The sequence below is a fragment of the Nothoprocta perdicaria genome, unplaced genomic scaffold, assembly GCF_003342845.1.
Source record: "Nothoprocta perdicaria isolate Ctin4 unplaced genomic scaffold, notPer1 scaffold_3, whole genome shotgun sequence".
In the NCBI taxonomy this organism is placed as follows: Eukaryota; Metazoa; Chordata; class Aves; order Tinamiformes; family Tinamidae; genus Nothoprocta; species Nothoprocta perdicaria.
This window is the reverse complement of record NW_020455532.1, coordinates 4,788,373-4,805,472: the sequence shown is the minus strand read 5'-3', so window position 1 is coordinate 4,805,472 and position 17,100 is coordinate 4,788,373. Positions and strand designations below refer to the sequence as shown.

Here is a 17,100-nt window from a genome sequence, read left to right as displayed (position 1 = left end):
GGGGCCGCCCAGCCCCTTCCCGCCGCTCCGCGGGGCCACCTGCGAGTTTCCGCGCGCGCCCGCGGTGAGTAGCGCCTCCCCCGGGGGCGGGCGGGCTCCGCGCGGCTCCCGGCTCCGCCAGCGGCTCCTCCGCGCGGCGCCAGGGCTCCATCACCTGCAAGGACGGGGAGGGCGCGCGGGGGGGGTGTCTCCTCCCGCCTTCCCCCCCTCGGCCTCCGCGCGCGGAGCCGCCTGCGCRGGTCGTTACCGGCCCCGCCGCCCGCCCAGGTGGGTCCCGGCGCGCGCGGAGGGACCTGCCCAAGGTCAAGCAGCGCCGCGGAGCCGGGCGCCCCCGCGCCGGGCAAAACTTTTGGTGTCTGGTTGTGTGCGGGGCTGCGGGCTCCGCGCGGGGTCGGTCTCGCCTCGCTCCGGCCGCGCGGAGCCGCCGTGTCCTCGGGCGCCGTTCCCTTCATCTGCAGCGAGGGAAGGAGCGCGCGGAGGGCCCCGCGCTGCCGTCGCGGCTRCGGAGGTTGGAAGGCGAAGTTGCCTGTGGCAAGATGACCCCTGTTATCCTTTGCCTTCATGCTGGCAGTAAATGCTAATTTAGATAGATTGCTGTACTTTGACACCCGCACCGGTGCTTATTCCGCGTTCCTGTTTAGTCCCTCATTGTGGGAATGAAGCCGAATCATGCGGGGGGATAGGTGAGGAAACGGTGCGAGGGAGCGGAGCCGTGAGCGGCCCCCAGGCCCGTCCTCGTGGCTCGGTGTAGCCCGTGTTCGGTTCCTGGTGAGCCCGGCAGCGGGGACGCTGCAAAGCAGCCGCTGTGCTGCTGAGGAGCCCGGCAGAGCCCTGCCCGCTCTACCTGGGCTGTGCTGACTGAGCTTTGGCAAGCAGAACGTGAGACGAGAAAGTTTGAGGGGTTGTTTTTTTCTTTCTTTTTTTTCTTTTTTTTTTTTTTAAAGCCCAATATATTAATGTGTATAGGCCACATTTATTTTTAATCTCTTAGATGGTTCAAGTGAACTCTGGCCTCTCTACAACCCTGATTTTGGGGTTCAGGGAAGTGTTTCTGGCATCTTGCATTTTTTCTGGCTGTTTAGGTGTTGTGATTTGCATGAGGCACGCTTGTTTTTTTTTTTTTTTCTCTCTAGTCCAGAAACCAATGTGATTCTCAAAATACGCAATAGTTTTTCTTCTTTCTTAGGCTTTGACATCTGCAAAAAATCCYCTTTTGTTGTGTTTAGAGTAGGTAACATTGACCGTTGCTTTAAACTCCTTGTAAGGAGTCTGGTTTCAAGTAATTTTTAGCTGAAATTCTTGTATAAATCCCTCTTGATTAGAATCTTGTCTTTCAGTAGTAGCTCCTTATCATTCTTCCTAAAGGGCTAAGAAAAAAAATCGGGAGTTGCTCTGAGTTAACTAATAATATCTCATTAATCAAAGTGTTCAGCTGGAATATAGAATGCTTTGCTCTGGTTCTATGTGTGTTTTAATAATTAAAAATAAAATAAAGACCGTGTTCTGACTGTTTGGACTTGACACTATCCACTATCTSTATGTGGATTGCATGAGAAAGGTGGTAGGCAGTTATCTCCAAAAGAGAAACTCAAAAGGACTGGCAATATCTAATTTGCAAATATGATCTATGTGTCTGAATGCCAACACTGTTGCTGTGTAATGGCAGATATGTATTTTTGAGATGCTAAAGTAAATATTAGAAAGGAAGATAACTCAATATTTTTCCTTTTACAAAGGAGCTACTGCAAAATATTCATAGGCCCATAATCCATATTTACTGATTCTTCTTCACTCTRTTATTACAGTAGCAAATAGAAATAAAGAGATACATATCTCGAAGTTCCCTGCAGCTTAGGGAGGAGAGTGAAATATGTATTTTCTCCTTCTTTAAAATTGCTTTAGAAATAATTAATTTGACTTGCAACCAACTCTCACCTCTGGTTTTCTAGATGGCATAGACTGATTAAAATCTGCTCCAAATAATTATACTAAATACCTATATGGGTTTATATTTTTTATAAGTGTGTGTGTGTATATATAAATACTTTTTCCTCTCTGCATCTTTTCCTTACCTGCCTACAGCAGTAACTTCCCTGTGAAGTTCAGAATAGAGCACAAGTGAACTCAAGGCCTTGATCTAACCCAGATTAAAGGTGTTGGTGCAATCATAATTGCATGCAGAATGCTCCCTAGCATGGTGAATTTCCACGAAGCAGAGAGAAGCAGGGCTTTTAGATTCAGCCTGCTCTGTTAAGGACACTGATGGTGAAAAATCCCTCAGATCAAGTCTCCATTCTCTTTTTCTCAATGTGCTGGGCTGATTTCTCAGGCCTGGGTTGGACACTTTGGATAATGAAATGCAGGCTGATGTTTTCGATATAAAAAGGGATGTTCCAATATGTTCATGTTTTTGAGAATATCTTGGTTTCGTTCCAGTACAAACCACAGTAATGTGAAAACTGAAAGGCTGTTAGGAGTGATTGGTTGTCTTTTCTTTGGCTCTGTTGTTTTCATTTTACCCGCTTCCTTCTTTCTACCAATAGTATTGATCTTTAATAGCGGTGAAGTTTTTGTTTAACTCGGGGAACCATCTGTGTTTCTAACGATTCCTTGTTGCTGGTCACCCACACGCTCACCCCAAGAACGGCACGTATAGAGATCTGCTAGTACAGTTATGTATTAATTCTATGTCCCTTAGTGTGTGGCTTCAGACCTTTCTCAATCCAAGACAAAACTGTACCTTTCTACCAATACTGATGCCAGATGTACACTGGTCTTCATGAAGACTCAGCATCCAAAAAGGGCTACTTCTGAGGCAGTAAAAAAACTCATTTTTAATATATCTCAGGGAGTTGTTTGACTTCTAGTGTTCAGCTAATATATGAAGCAGCTGTGCCAACCTTGCCTGGCTGCCCCAGGTTTTCTCAGATAAATTTAGCTCACCTGTGCATATCAACACCTGTGGTCRTCTTCTCTTTAAACAGTTAAATGGAAACTTGTATCTTGTGTCTGTATCAGCACTGTTGTGTATATGTGGGGTAGGASAGTTTAAGTGAACAACTCAGCCAAGCATCACCTATGCACATATGTATGTGCACACACCAAAAATACACTAGTGTGTGTCTGCGCTCTTATTTTCCAAATCCCACTAAGCAGGATTCTGTGTGGAAGTGCTTGAAATAAATATAATAAATATTTTCATTATAATAAATGTTTTCWTCCTGTATCTCAGGAAGATTGTAGAAGGCTTCTGTGTGTGTGTATATATAAATGAGTTTATTATTAATTTTAGCGTTTTTTTTGGATTTGCCAGTTTTTAGCCTTGATTCTTTCGACAGTAAAAGCATGATAGTAGTTCACGGTTAAGTGAGTTTAAGCAGTTTGCGATGAAATACAAGTTTTGACATGTAGCTGCTAGTCCTAATTAGCCCTGTTCAATGGATTCTTGAGTARCGGTGTCAAAATATGGACAGGCTGTAGAGTTGCCTCTAATCTGCATGCAGTATTCTAAAATTAACCAGGGCAATAAATTTATGGGTATAGTGAAACAGCTATAAATACCTCATAAAGAGTAATGTTAAAATGGATGAAGTCACTTTGCTCCTGAAGGATGTGTCTCTTAGGAATACGCAGCAYCTTCTCCTAAAAGAAAGGAAAGACCTGAATGGACTTTCTAATTTGAACACGTTGGAGAGGCAACAGCCATTGCAGAGGCAGAGACATTCCTGGGCTGGGAAGCCCTGTCACCACTGGTACTGCTATGGTCTGAAAATGCTTTTCATCTCTGAGCTTATGTCACTGAATATAGCTGCCTAAAGGAATAGATGGGTTGTGTGTGTTTTAAAATTTGCATTTTCTAGTAATATTTGGGAGAGGAAGACTAGGGTTCTTCAAGGTCCTGAAGTGGATCARGTGCTGATATCATTTAGAACCTGGAAGCTGAATGAGGAAAACTTGTAGTCTTGTGGCCTCTGCAATTCCTGATCAACAGAGCTATTGCTTTTCAGATCTGCTAATAAACTTAATATTTTTCCTTCTGTTTCTGTCTTCACTGTGGTTGAAGTCTAAAAATGCCAAGTTCTTTATGGACCTTTCTTTGCAGTRGTACCCCTGCATGTCACCCAGCTGTCCCTGCCCTTCAGTGGGTGGGAAGCGTGTAGATCAAAATGACAGTGGTTCATATGCACGTATGAATTTATTTGCTGTTTAGCTTAGATATAAGCAAGCTTACCAACACATTCCACGCTTGCAAGTGTGAAAGTAGAGGGTGCTGTTTATGTCATTGTAACTGGCTTCAAAGAAGGTTGAGGTGACAAATCAATGGAACTTAATGCCCACCTAAGGAGTAAAGTTCTGGTCTCCTACACTGAATATTTGGTAGGAGTGTTTGGAAAAGTAAAGGTTATAACGTCAACTGAATAGCTTAGTGAAGACCAGCTTCCCCATTTTCCATTGCTGTGGTTTTGTCCTACTTTAGTTAAAAATAAGAAAATCGCGTCTCAGTGTTAAACTTTTAAAATAGGATGTAAAGTTGTCTTAGGCTAAGAATAACAATGAAATGTGTTTTTGTTATTTTAAGCTAGTTATGAGATCTTGTCATGAATCTGAGTCTGAACTTCAATTTATGGGTAATGAATACAGCTTCTAGGAAATTCCAGTTATTAATTTATGGTGTTTGGCTCACTAGTTCTAAACTGCCTCTGAATTGCTATATTCTCTCCAATGCAATTAAATTATTACTGTCTGTCTCTTGAATGAATGTTTGTGTATTTGGCACTTAGAATTCTGTTATTGGATGAATTCTTCTCCCTCCCCAGAGTAATGAATAATTTGGATTACTTGAAATTCTTTTTTATTTTTTTAGAATTTGTTTACCTGACAATGTTACAGTGTTTGAATTTTTAATAGTACCTCAGATAAATATGGCACTATCAACAGTTTAAATACTGTTACCAGGTAAAGTAAATATATCTAGTACTGTGTGAGTCCCTATCCTTAGGTATGCTTAGAATCTCAAAGATCTATCTCAAGACCATGTAGTTTTGTGTCTGGGTTGTCAAATAAGAAAATAATAAGAATAGTCTTTGTGCTGTTTGGGTCTCGTGCACCTGCAACGCCAGGGAACTTGGTAAAGGAATGCTGTGGAAAGTATGAGTAGTCATTTCTCCTCACCGTTCAAATGGGTATATAGTCSTAAAATAATTTCTGATAAATTTAGTAACATGTGGTTTATTTCCTGGGTCAAGTTCAGTAATTTAGTATTACTGTATAGTGAAAGTCTGCATATTAGTGTAGAATGAGTGAAATTCAACATGGGTGCACTTTGGAAACTCATATATATACATAYATATTTTTCCTCGAATTATGTTACATAGGTTAAAGGAGATACTTATTGTTGAAAAACTCCAATTATTTGTCCTAAAGTTTTTAGTTCATGCAGTTGAAAGAGAATTGTTGGACCTTGTAGGTCTAGAAACACTGTGATGGTTCCTGTGTTTGCTCCAACGCTGGTGCGCAGGCAACTCTAACAGTATAGATGGTTGAAGGGCAGAGTTSATGTTCCTGTTACATTTGAACTGTTATATCCAGTGTCTTTAGTCACGCTTACTCAGTAGTAGAACTACATAATCAAAACTATTTTTTTTTTATTTAACTTTGCATGTGATATCTGCATGGTGCTGTGTACTGGGAAACAAACCCACAACCAGGAGAGCTTYGCTAGGACACCAGGCCTTGTAGATTCCGTAGCTGTTCCCAGTGTGACATTAATGGTGTTAAATTAGCGTCATCAGTGATTTTAACTAATTTCCTCATTCAGACTGTGACATTTGTTTGGTAAAAGGATCATTAAACATATGCAAACATCCTATGTTCTGTAAAAGGTCTTTGGGCACTGACAAATGAGAAATGAGAAAATTACAGGTTGTAGGAAAATGTAAATATCATTCTTTGGAAATCTGTCCTCTGGCAAGACAAAAATGTTCCCCTGTAAGCAGKGAAGGATTCATTATATTCTTTTCACATCAGTGAAGAATGCTCGAGACTATTTTACATAGTTACGCATATCTTGATGTCTTTTCCTTTCTTTGAAGCGCTGCTGTTGAATTGGGATTTGTCCTGGTTTTGTTAAGCAAGCGCTCCAGCAGCGCACCACAGAAAGAAGCACTGGAGCCTCAATTAATGCTTTCCATAGTCTTCTGAATAATTTTAAGTCCATCTTGTTATGTTTTTCTTACTAGAAGCTTTTTTGGGTCTTTTTATTATTTTTTATTTTCTTGTTAATACATGAAGCCAGGGGCTCACATACTCTTTTTCCATCAAATGACTGCATGAAATACAATCTTGCATGTTAACTGATGAATGCACTTACCATGCCTTCAGGAAAAGGCTCACTGCAGTTTCAGATGATCTCTAGTGACTTCTTGCTTTTGCCAACTGTAGCTGTATGGAATTTGTAGTGTCAGGTTAGATTATTAACATCTCCAGCTTCAGAACTTAGTAAAAGTTGCAATAATGCAATACGGAGCAATGTATGGGTGAAGTTGCTAATTCCTGCAGTCTCCCAGGTAATACTGCAGCTCAGAATCTTGAGAGAGTTTTTCAGCACTGCTGCCTGTAAAATTGTTTTCAGTTTAGCTTGCAATTGCTTTGAAAGATGGGAAAATTTTTAATACCTACTGCTCTAAGCTTTATTGAACAGCCACTGTCTGTGGAGAAGCTTGTATTCATCCTGCCAAATGGGAATGTCCTGTACTGATTTTCTTCCGTTGAATGACCAAGTTAAAAGTTGGGTTTGATACTGTCTCTATTACACAGTCTTGCATAATTTTTGAAAGCAACTTGCACGTGCCAGCTGAGGCCGAATGAGCGGCTCCTGCTGGCTAATAAATATTGAGGTGCAAATTGCCTCTGCCGATTTTAACAAAGTACCTGTGAAAGTGCTTTGCAAGGGACATGAGGAAAGCCACCGCTTCTGTATCTTGCACTCGGTATCCTACCATGCCCTGTGTTGCCGTGCACAGAAGTTCTGGTTTTTAGCCCAAAGATGTTCATGCAGGGCACGGTTCTTCGGTATCAAGTTGTCAAAGACGTGCCAAAACAGAGGCCTTCGAGGGACTGAAAAATGTGCTACTGAATGCTGAAAGTAATGTGTCAATACGGAATACCCAAAGTTCCTTRATTAAGAGGAAAACTTAATATGTGCTTAAAGTCTGTAGCAAGTTTCAGCTTCTGCTTTTATGGATACAGGATTGTTGCCAGGAAGATTCCAGTTCAGCAAGGTATGAAAYGTAAAAACAAGAAGATCCTGTGTGCATGATCATGCATCTCTTATGTATGATGGAGGGGAGCTTAAGTATGAAGGCATTTGAAGAGTAAACTTGTGCACACACAAGGGTTGAAATGTGCATACAGTTGCTCATTGAGGTTTTTTAAGGGAATTCTTATTTTCTGCTTTCAGTTGGACATTTGATTGTTTAGCATTTGTTCTTCTGTTTAATAAAAACAAACAAAAACCCCATCATACTACCTATTTTCTCAGTTTCACCCGTGATCAGATGGGTAATGTTAACACCGGGATAGTTAGCTGTCTTACTTAGTGACAAGATAACTTCTGCCTGTCAAGTATCAAAATGATTTAAGTTGGAAATTAAAGGCTGAAATTTCTGAAGTAGCTGTTTTTTTCTTGCCTAAAGTCTTTACTGCTGCTGTGCTGTAAGGCACAGTTATTTCKATGAACTGACTGTTGTGAGCTCCGTGCTGAATAGTGAGACTTTTTGTTGCTCTTCATGTCACTGACATCTTTACTRGGATTACTTAGGGTGGATTCAGAGCCAGCAGCTGAGGTTGACTGAATTAAGAGTGACAGGTGTCTAAATTTTGATGCTCTATTATTCAAATATTCCTAAAATAATTACCTCTGGGCCAGATCTGGAGCTATTTCTAGTCCTCTGCTATTCCTATTTTGCTTTAAGGCAAGAAATGTTCTCTTGAGTAGAGAAGTCTTTATCATAGATCTGATGCAGCATCGTAATGCTGGATCGCCTGCCTCAAATCCTTATGTTTAATTTGTCACGGATATGTTGGAGTGGCTTGAGGAAAGGACAAAAATGTAGTGTTGCCTTGCCGTACTGCCTCCAAGAAGGGCCTGGCTGATGGGAAGAAGGTGTGTCAGCACCCTTCTCTTCTGCATGGTTCCCCTTCTCCCCCAGTCCCTGATACCCCCTGGGTGTTCTGGGGTGTCTCGCACCTTTCTCTTGTCCTTCCTCTCAGAGCTGCCAGTCCCCACTGTGCTGTCACCGGGAGGTGACCCTGAACTGCGAGGGGCTGCAGGGTGAGTAACCCCCGAGTCCGCATGAGATTCAGCCATTCCACGTAACTCAGTGCGGCTAAACTACCTCTAAATAAGATTCCTTGAGCCCTGGAAGCCACGTCCTCATGTTAGGGACCTAAGCAGAGCTCCGTGCTGCGGCGGTTACATTACTTTGAGCTACCTTGCGTAGCAGAATGTGAGCAGCCCTTGTTGGTGCAGAGGCCCTTCCGTGCTATGTGCTTTTGGGGTGTTTTATTTTTAGATCAGTTCTAGTCTGGTCCCTTCAGCTGAATCTGATTGAACATTTGTAGTGGCTCATAAATAGGCATCTGAGGTCTGTCTTCCTGTTGACTTTCATCTGAAGTGGCTTGCCTGCCACTTGATAAGCCACTTTTTTGGTGACGACTTTAGAGACAACTCTACAGCATGAACCAATGTGCAGCACGCAGGAGCAGTTGAGATGTTTATTGCGTATGACAAATGTTTTATTGAGTTATTTAAGGTTTTTCCAGTGAAATCAATTGCTTCATTCAAGGATGCTATTTCATACTGGAACATTTTAGATTGGGTATTGTTTTCTAAAGGAGTAGTGAAACTGAACCAGAAGTGCTGACTGCCAGAAGAATGTGTTGACTTTTAAAAGTGAATGCATTCAAGAGACAACTTCATTAATGATGTGAGTAAAAAATGTTTCAGAAATGATTAAATGTTCCATTAAAAATCAATGATGCTGCCAATATGAAGCTCACAGATTGTCTTTGACATCTTTAAGATGACAATAGTTGCTCAAATGCTGAAAGAAACAAAAGCAAAATAACTTTTTGTCACTTTAGTGTCGTGTTAGGGTAACGAGGGGTTAGTATACAAGGTGACATTATATCAGTAACAAAAAAACTCAAAAGTCTGGAAAATGTTTCATGATCAAAGGCTGAAAACGGTGTTTAGCTTAGGAAGGTCAAGACTTGAGGTAAATGTGAGTCTTCAGATTCATGAACTCTTATTTTAAAGAGGAAGGAAAAAAATCTCTTTTCCTTATCCATTTGAAACCAGGCAAGAAATGCTTTTATAATTCGTTAGAGATTTAGGTAGTTGGAAAAACTTATTTCCAAAATGGAGCAGACTGCTGAGGGGGAGGATGAGATGTGTTGGAGATGGAGCCAAGAACAGGTAACGTGAAGAGGTGCGGGGATGACGGCCCGGAGCCGAGTGTGCCTGGGAGCTGCAGGAGCCGGGCTGCTCGGAGGCAGCCCCACAGGTAAGGAAACATTAGCTCACCTGTCCACAGTGGTGCAGGTTTTCAGGTAGTGATGTATTGGAAATTGGAGCAGGGTGTGACTTGGAAAGCAGCAAACTGCAGTGAGGGTTGCTGTGGTGGGCTGCTGAGCTCCTTCCATCGTCAGACAGATTCCCAGCTGCAGAAGAGTGATATTGACTTAAACATCAACCAGGGTTTGAACTTTCTGATTTGTTGCTTGTCCACATAGACACGTGTTTGTCAGCTATATAAACTTGAGTATCCTGTTGACGTCAGTCACGTTGGCACATATATCAGAAATAGGAGGGAACACAGAAGCAGTAGGGCTTTGCATTAAGTGATTTTTTTTTCTAGTTATGTTTCTGAATTTAATTATGAATCAACTTATTTCAGTTTCTTTTAAATGTAGTTAAATGACTTTTATGCTTTTGATCTTTCTTTAAATATATTCCAAAAGTAGGCATGTTGTAATGTGAACTCAGTGTTTGTCTTGCTGACTGTTGGCTCATTTCTCCTGCTGTGTGTCATTTTGTTTTGCTTTCCCGCCATGAGATGGCCTTGCCTAGAATTAACTAAACTAGCTTGCGCATCAGGATTTAAAAATACCTATCAAACTATATACTGATTTCTCTACTTTTGGTTTCTCCAACTCTTCACTGCYCCCTTGGCAACTAGGAGGAAATGCTCTGTCTAGCTTTGATTTATTTTGCGCGATATAAACTAAGCTTGTTAAATCCTAGTCAATTACTATGAAATGTCTGAGCATCTGTCAACTTCCCAGAGAACTGTATTGTGTAATACAGCACTTCACTATTCTGACAAGCTGAAGAAATGTTTCCAGTGGAGGAATCAATCAAATGAAATGAATCATCAACTGGGCAGAAAAAAAAAAAAAAAAAAAAAGCAAAAATATTATGCTATGGGCTTAATTTACTTTAGACTGAGCTCTGGCTACTTCTAGAGAGGTTACAACTGAGCGTAGCCCACCAGACTGCAAAGCAGAGTGTGTTTGTTGTATTCACCTTCTATGTTTGGCTGACAAAGAGGGAGAGAGCGGTAGCGAGGAAGCAACTTCCTGGGAACCTTTGATCCCAGGTTTGGTTACCGCTTTTGGATCTTGGCAGGCATCCTGGCACTTTCTCTTACATTAGCCTTAGGAAAAAGAACTGTCAGGGCTCTTTTACTTAAATGTACCTTTGGTGTTGCATCATGTTTCCAAAGAAGTCTTCCAAGTTTACTTGTTCCATTAAATTATCTCTTGTTGAGTAAAAATTGCTGAACTTGTTCTGTTGTTCTCTTTTCTTTGGAAATTTGTGTTCAATTACAAGCTGTTGTTACAGAGGTTCTTACAATTGAAATGGAAACCCCTCAAGAAGCTGACCTTTGTGTTAGGGACCTTAAATTGAGCTCCAGRTTGAGGCTATTTGCTGTAGATATAAACCTGTCATATTAGTTCTCAAGTAGGATTTGATCACTAGATTATAGTAATCCTATTATTGAGGTATAACTTGCAGAAGATACAAGATTGAGATCAAAATCTATTTAAATACAAGCACACCACAAGTTCCTTTGATCTATCAGGGAATGGGCTTTTGCTTTAGTGACTCCATTTGTCTTTTCTTCTTTAGAATATGCAGGTTGAATGATAAATTTTAAGTTGCATCTTAACTCTTCTATATAATTTCTCTTAAAGGAGTCATTAATTTATAGCTAGATTTTTGAATGAGATTACTAGGTCCTTTGCAAACCTGGAATTTCAGAAGAGGCAGCAATTAAAATTATTTTGTGATGGCCCAATAATGTTTGGTGTCTTTGGAGATGACTTTGTTCCGGCTGGACAATAGTGCAGATGTCATTCTCGGATCTCTCACTATGCAGGAAGCTGACGTGGTTCATAAAATGACTTACAAGCAAGTTTTTATAAACATAACTTCTAAATGTTATTTACCACCAATTTCAAAAAAAAGTGTCTTTTAGTCACCGAAATGATGATATGTTGCCAGATTTTAGCTATTACTGGAGATTTCGCATCCTCGGTTGGAGGAGGGGAGGTAGCAAACAGCAGATGTTAATGAGAGTAGAGCCCATGGAGTGGGAACTATTGTACAGGGTGGTGATTCAGCTGGTGGAGCTTCTGGCATCTTAAATGCTGCTGTGTTTTGTATCATCTGCTCTAGACACCGCCTTGTTGGAAAGAGTGAATCGTCACGTTGTTGTGGAACTAGAATGGATAGGACTGTAGAATTTAGTTTAGTTAAATGCAAACTTTCTGGATTTGAATGAAGTTTTTGATAGGAGTTTCAGTTAGTCTGATTTTTGAGCCTGAAACAAACTTCTGAACCGCGTATCGGTAGCTTCTGAAGCAGAGAAGGAAATTAACTGCTTTGGTTTTGCTGAACCTTGAAATACTTGCTTTGACTTGCTTGTTTCATCTCAAATCAGTCAAAGGTGATTTTCATTTTATTTATTTATTTCTAATTTTCTTAGGTCAATCAACACACTTGTTTTGAAATTCATTTTCTGAAGTTCAAAATCTAGGGAGTGCTTGTTTGTTTTTGTGTCTTGAACTGCTTAGGAACAGACTTTAACTCTTACATCTTTGTGAAACTGCAGAATCTAGTTATTTATGAGAACTYTTTAAATCCCTAATTTCTAGCTAATGAGGCTTTAAGAAAATCACCAAATGTCAATGCAGGCTACCCTTGCATTAGTAAACTAATCTTTGTGGCCGTAAGTCTGGGTGGTTCCTTATCAGCTTTATTTTCAGCAATTTTGATATATTAGCTATGCAGACACKATTTTACCCAAAAAAGTGCTCTCTAATCCATGGTCGGTGGTTTTTCCCCTTCTAGCAAATTACCCCTTTTGCTCTTTGCCWTCCCCAAGGCACATCGGAGTGTTCTGTTCGCAGCCACATACGKCTTTAAATAGAAGCTGCCGTTTGTATCTATCATGAATCATGCATTCTTCAGCGTGTGGGATACATTATTAATCTTTAATCTGAGGATTCAAGTGTTATCACTGAAAGCACGAACCTATTTTAATATTACCAAGGCAGGGAAAATGTCTAAATCATTCATTGCACTTGTTTCTCTTATGAACAGTTTAGACAATCAAATGATTCTGTTTCTGTATATGTGTGTATATATGCGAACTAGGGTTCAGGTGGACAAATAGAGTTTAAGGAAGAAGCTGGGGTGAGCAGTGTGTGCCTGTAAAGGGCAGAGCGGGGGGAAAAAAAGCCAAATCTACAAAGTGTTTACATATTTATAGTCTTTTATGTGGTTTTAGATGCCTTATCCATAACTGATGGGGATTACGTAAGAAGAAAGTATGTTGAAAGTCAAAACCAGTAACAACTTCTCCATGGTGCTAAGCATTTTCTGTGAGCTCTTGTGAGGTGCCTTATTAATTTTCAGGTACAAAAATCTTCTGAAGAAAGAATTTTGATTAAAAATCTAGAGATCAAGTTGAGACTTGTAAAGGCTGGCAAATGGTAAACTAGTAATTTGTTAGTGACTAATAGCATAGAGAGACTGCTATATAGCCCAGTGGTTTAGTCACTATAATACTATTTGAATCACTATTGTAAGACCCTTAAAACCCAGGAAAACAGAAGCTTTTGGAGGTGAAGCTAAAATTTTTTTAAAGTAAAGCAATGATCCCAGCTGAAGTACATTTAATATAATCAGTTTCCCAAATTTTTAATCTTTCTGTTGGGGTCCTCCTGTTTCAACTATTGAGTTGTGCATTTTTTTTCTTTTATAAAAAAAAAAAAAAAAAAANAAAAAAAAAAAAAAAAAAAAAGACAAAGTAATTGGTATATGTGTGATTAAAATTTCCCATTGGAACCTTATGTTTTGTTTTGTAATTAATCTGATTTGTTTGATGTATCATTACTTTTTTTGTCAGCTCTGTTTTGTGAGGGGAAACAGAACAAAAACGTAACAGCAGACTGTACAATGTTTCATATTCAGAATTTGTGTGTGTGTGTGCACATTTGCATTCAGACCTTTCTAATTGTGGGAGCATGTGTACATACTGTATCTCTTCATCAAAATAATGTGAAATTAGTAAAAAATGGTATGAATCACAGTGACAGGCTCGGTGCCTTGGTATCCAAGATACGTTAACATGCTGATAAGTTACTTGTTTTCCTGCTGTGAGAACTGGTTGCTGTGTTTGATTCTTTAGTTGAATACAAACTAAATTAAATCTGCAGTGACCTATATTGTGCTCTAGCTAATGACCCAGTTAACCCCTGGTTAATTTTCTGTCTCTCAGTGTCCTGGGAACAGGGACATGTTTACTGCAGTTGCGACAAACCTTTAGAATGTGCTGCTGGCATTTATTATTCCAGAGCTGTGTGTTTTAATAGAAATTAGCTAATGGGCCATGGGGGTCTGCAGAAGTTGTAGAATGCCAATGAGGAGTTTTCTTTCGTTTTTTCCCTCCACCCTGATTTACATGACTAAGCTTTTAGCTTTTCTTTGTTTTGTTTTTGTTCCTTGAGTATTGATCTGTCTCCTCTGGAGGAAACAAACTATTTGCTTAACGTGCAGGACGTTATTGTTGGCAGCTTCTCAGGCTTCTGCATACGTAAATTAAACCAGGTCTGGTGCTAATATTGGCAAGGCAGCTTGCAACAAATGCTATTTTATTATTACGTGACTACACTATGTAAATAAATGAGAATATAATCATATAACAAAGATCTTATCAAAGGGTGGATCTGAATAACACTTTCCTGGTGGAAATAGGATTTTGCTCCAAGTGGATGGGTTTGTGCATGAAATACACTTCAGGAAATTAAATTATACTAATACAAGGACTGGCAGAGCAAGCTGGTGTGGTTACCATGTTTTCACTCCCATTCATAACAGCAGCCCCCCGTGCTTGGCTGGAAGAGCTGTTAGAAACACCTCATTTTGGTGACAGTGATAATTTGTGTTGCCCTCACCCAAAAAGGAGACACATGAGGGCATGAAGAGTTTTTCCCCTTTCAGGTGTGGCAGCTACAGAGATAGGGATTCTTCAGGAACCTCAGCAGGCAAGAGCAGGTCGGGTAGTGTGGCCTAGTCATGGTTGTTGCTTCCCACTAGCATGTTCCTTCTGTGGTGCAGAGGTTGCCCTGTGCTGAGCTGCATGGCAGCAAAATCAAATGCCTTTGTSAGCTCTGTTGCATGGATGGAGGAAAACCCCACAGGTGGAAAGCCAGAGCCTGTTAGCTTGGCCTGGCCTGGCGGTGCCGCACGCTGCCTGTGGTGCAGCGTGGCCGAGAGGATGCCCGGCCCAGGGTTTCGCAGACCAGCGCTTCGACTTCCACTGAGAATTCCTGATGTTTCCAGAATAAGCTCTTCTGTTCCTCCTCCTTGCTGACATACAAAGTTGTGATGATTTTTGTCTACCTCTTCAACCTGATGTCATTAGTTAGTCACCAAGCCCCTCAGGGTGCTCCATGGGGAGCTGGTTAGGTGCATGGTACCAGCTCTCTTCTCAGCCACTGAACCACACTGAGGGTGATTCAGCTCCTCAGTGAAAGCTTCCTGGCCACATAAGCAGCTGCTGGAGTTGGCAGAAGGATAAGATGGGGTAGTGAACAGAAGGGAGAGGGTTTGTTTCACTGACACCCTCCCCTATCCGGGATTGTTCTGGCTGCTGACAGTTCTCTCCTGCTGGGCAGAGGGTTGGGCTGGAGTTGTTGGCTCTTAAGTTCAATACCTGGGGATTGTGTAGGTTCATTTTCAGAAGAAACTTCTTCTAGATCTGATTTTCAAACCTTTTTGTTTGTTTTTGTCTTGCTGCCTGCTTTCAGCTGTAGCTTGCATGATAATAGTGGCCTTTAGGAGGCAGAAGATTGAAGGTCAGTTGATGTCTATTCATCGTGCCATAATTCTCGATAAGGAAACTTCTAAATTAGAGATTGCCAGAAGCTGGGAACATATGCCACAGAAAGGTTTCCATACTTGTACTTATTCTTTTATTTTTGCTGCATTTCTTAGTAGTGTTTCAAAACTTCTGGGCTAGGTGAACTACTGATCTTTGCCCAGTAAAACTCAAATGTAGAAATCTCGTAAGGTTGCAGTTGACTGGTTAGACTAAGTCATTTCCAGGTAACTCTCTGCATAGTCTGTGTCAAGAATCTATTAAATAATGAATAGTCCCAAACCAGCTGAACTTTTTTTGACGTGCAGGACACATAGGGTTTACAGATTGAGACCTTGAGAAGCAGTTTTCTTGGAGCCAATCCTTGCTGCTCCGCCTGTTTCTCATAGTTCTTACCACATATTTCCTTTGGGAATGAAATCCTCCCTTATTTTAGTTTTGCCTGCGGCGCCAACAAGAACAGGTAGAAACAGCTCACTGGTTGCTCGGCCTCATCCTGCAGAGCAGCAGCTGAGAGCAGTTCTGCAGCCCTCTGGTCTCTCTCTTGACCCCATAAAGAGATGGGTTTTGCAGGGGGAGAAGCTCTGGGCTGACTTCTGGGCTCTGTGAAGCTACACAGCACTTTTTCAGAGACTTCAGTTGATTTCTTTTGTATTCTTTTTACACTAAGAACATGCAACACAGAGAGGGAGGGTTTTCCATGGCTGGGTTTTTGGGAACTTGCTCTGTTCAGCCATGTAGGCTGGAGCAGCACACAGAACAAGCTCTGTCTGTACTGTGCATGTGTGTGTATTYTGCAAACTTGCTAGGGACCCAGCTGCTTGCACCAGCTGGGCGAATTGGTCTTCCTCTGTCTGTCTGCATTTCCTCATTACTTGCACAACTGTTAAATGTGGAAGGACGTTGCTGGGGCAGGGCAGGATGGGCCATTGCAGTTGTTCTGAAAGTGCTGCCATCCATCCAGGCCCCTGCAGATGCTCTGCCAGGGGCTGAACCATTTCCTTCCTCCACATCAGATCCGTGGGGTGACTCTGCTTCTCACTGCAGGGGAAAAATATTGCATGAATATGTAGAAATACTGTAGATGTTCTGTTTCTACTGTTGCTAAAACACAGTGGTATGCCTGAACCTAGATGGTGAAAAATGTTCAGAGAAAGTAGAATATCAACATTTGTTTTGTGTTTCTTGAAAGCTAAAATTCCTTATACTTTGCCTCTAAGTCGCAAGCTGTGAAATCCGCCCCCAACTGGACCAGCTGGGGCGTCTTGGAGATTGAAAACTTTTTCTGACAGTCATGGGGGAGCGCAGGGAGCCCCGTGCACAAAGGCAGCTCCAGTGCCCCACAGCTAAGTCCTTCGGCTCTTCTGTTTATGAGCTTATTCTGTCAGGGTCTGTTAGTTTTGGTATTGTTGGCAGTTTAACAGGATTTCAGACTTGTTGGTGGTCTCTGTGGGTCCTTTTCCTATTTCACCTCTAAGTATTCCTACTGCTAGAAGAAAAAAGCAACTGTGACTGAGAAGATTGGAATTACACAGAGTGTAATTCCCTTATTCATAAATTTATAAGGAAATTGCTTCTCTTGCTTAGTGGTTGAGCACAGCCAAGTCCCAAGTTTTTGTTAGAAGAGGAATATACTCTTCAAATCCTA

General features: G+C 41.2%; 1 protein-coding gene across 1 annotated transcript in view; it reads left to right on the top strand.

Moving 5' to 3' along the window:
- The first annotated feature begins 31 nt into the window (after positions 1-31).
- The window catches only part of SULF2 (sulfatase 2), a 124,254-nt gene continuing 107,185 nt past the window's right edge, over positions 32-17,100 (top strand). The window contains exon 1 of the mRNA XM_026041920.1: positions 32-64. The gene's annotated coding sequence lies outside the window, so the exon portion shown is untranslated. The remainder of the gene's footprint in view (positions 65-17,100) is intronic.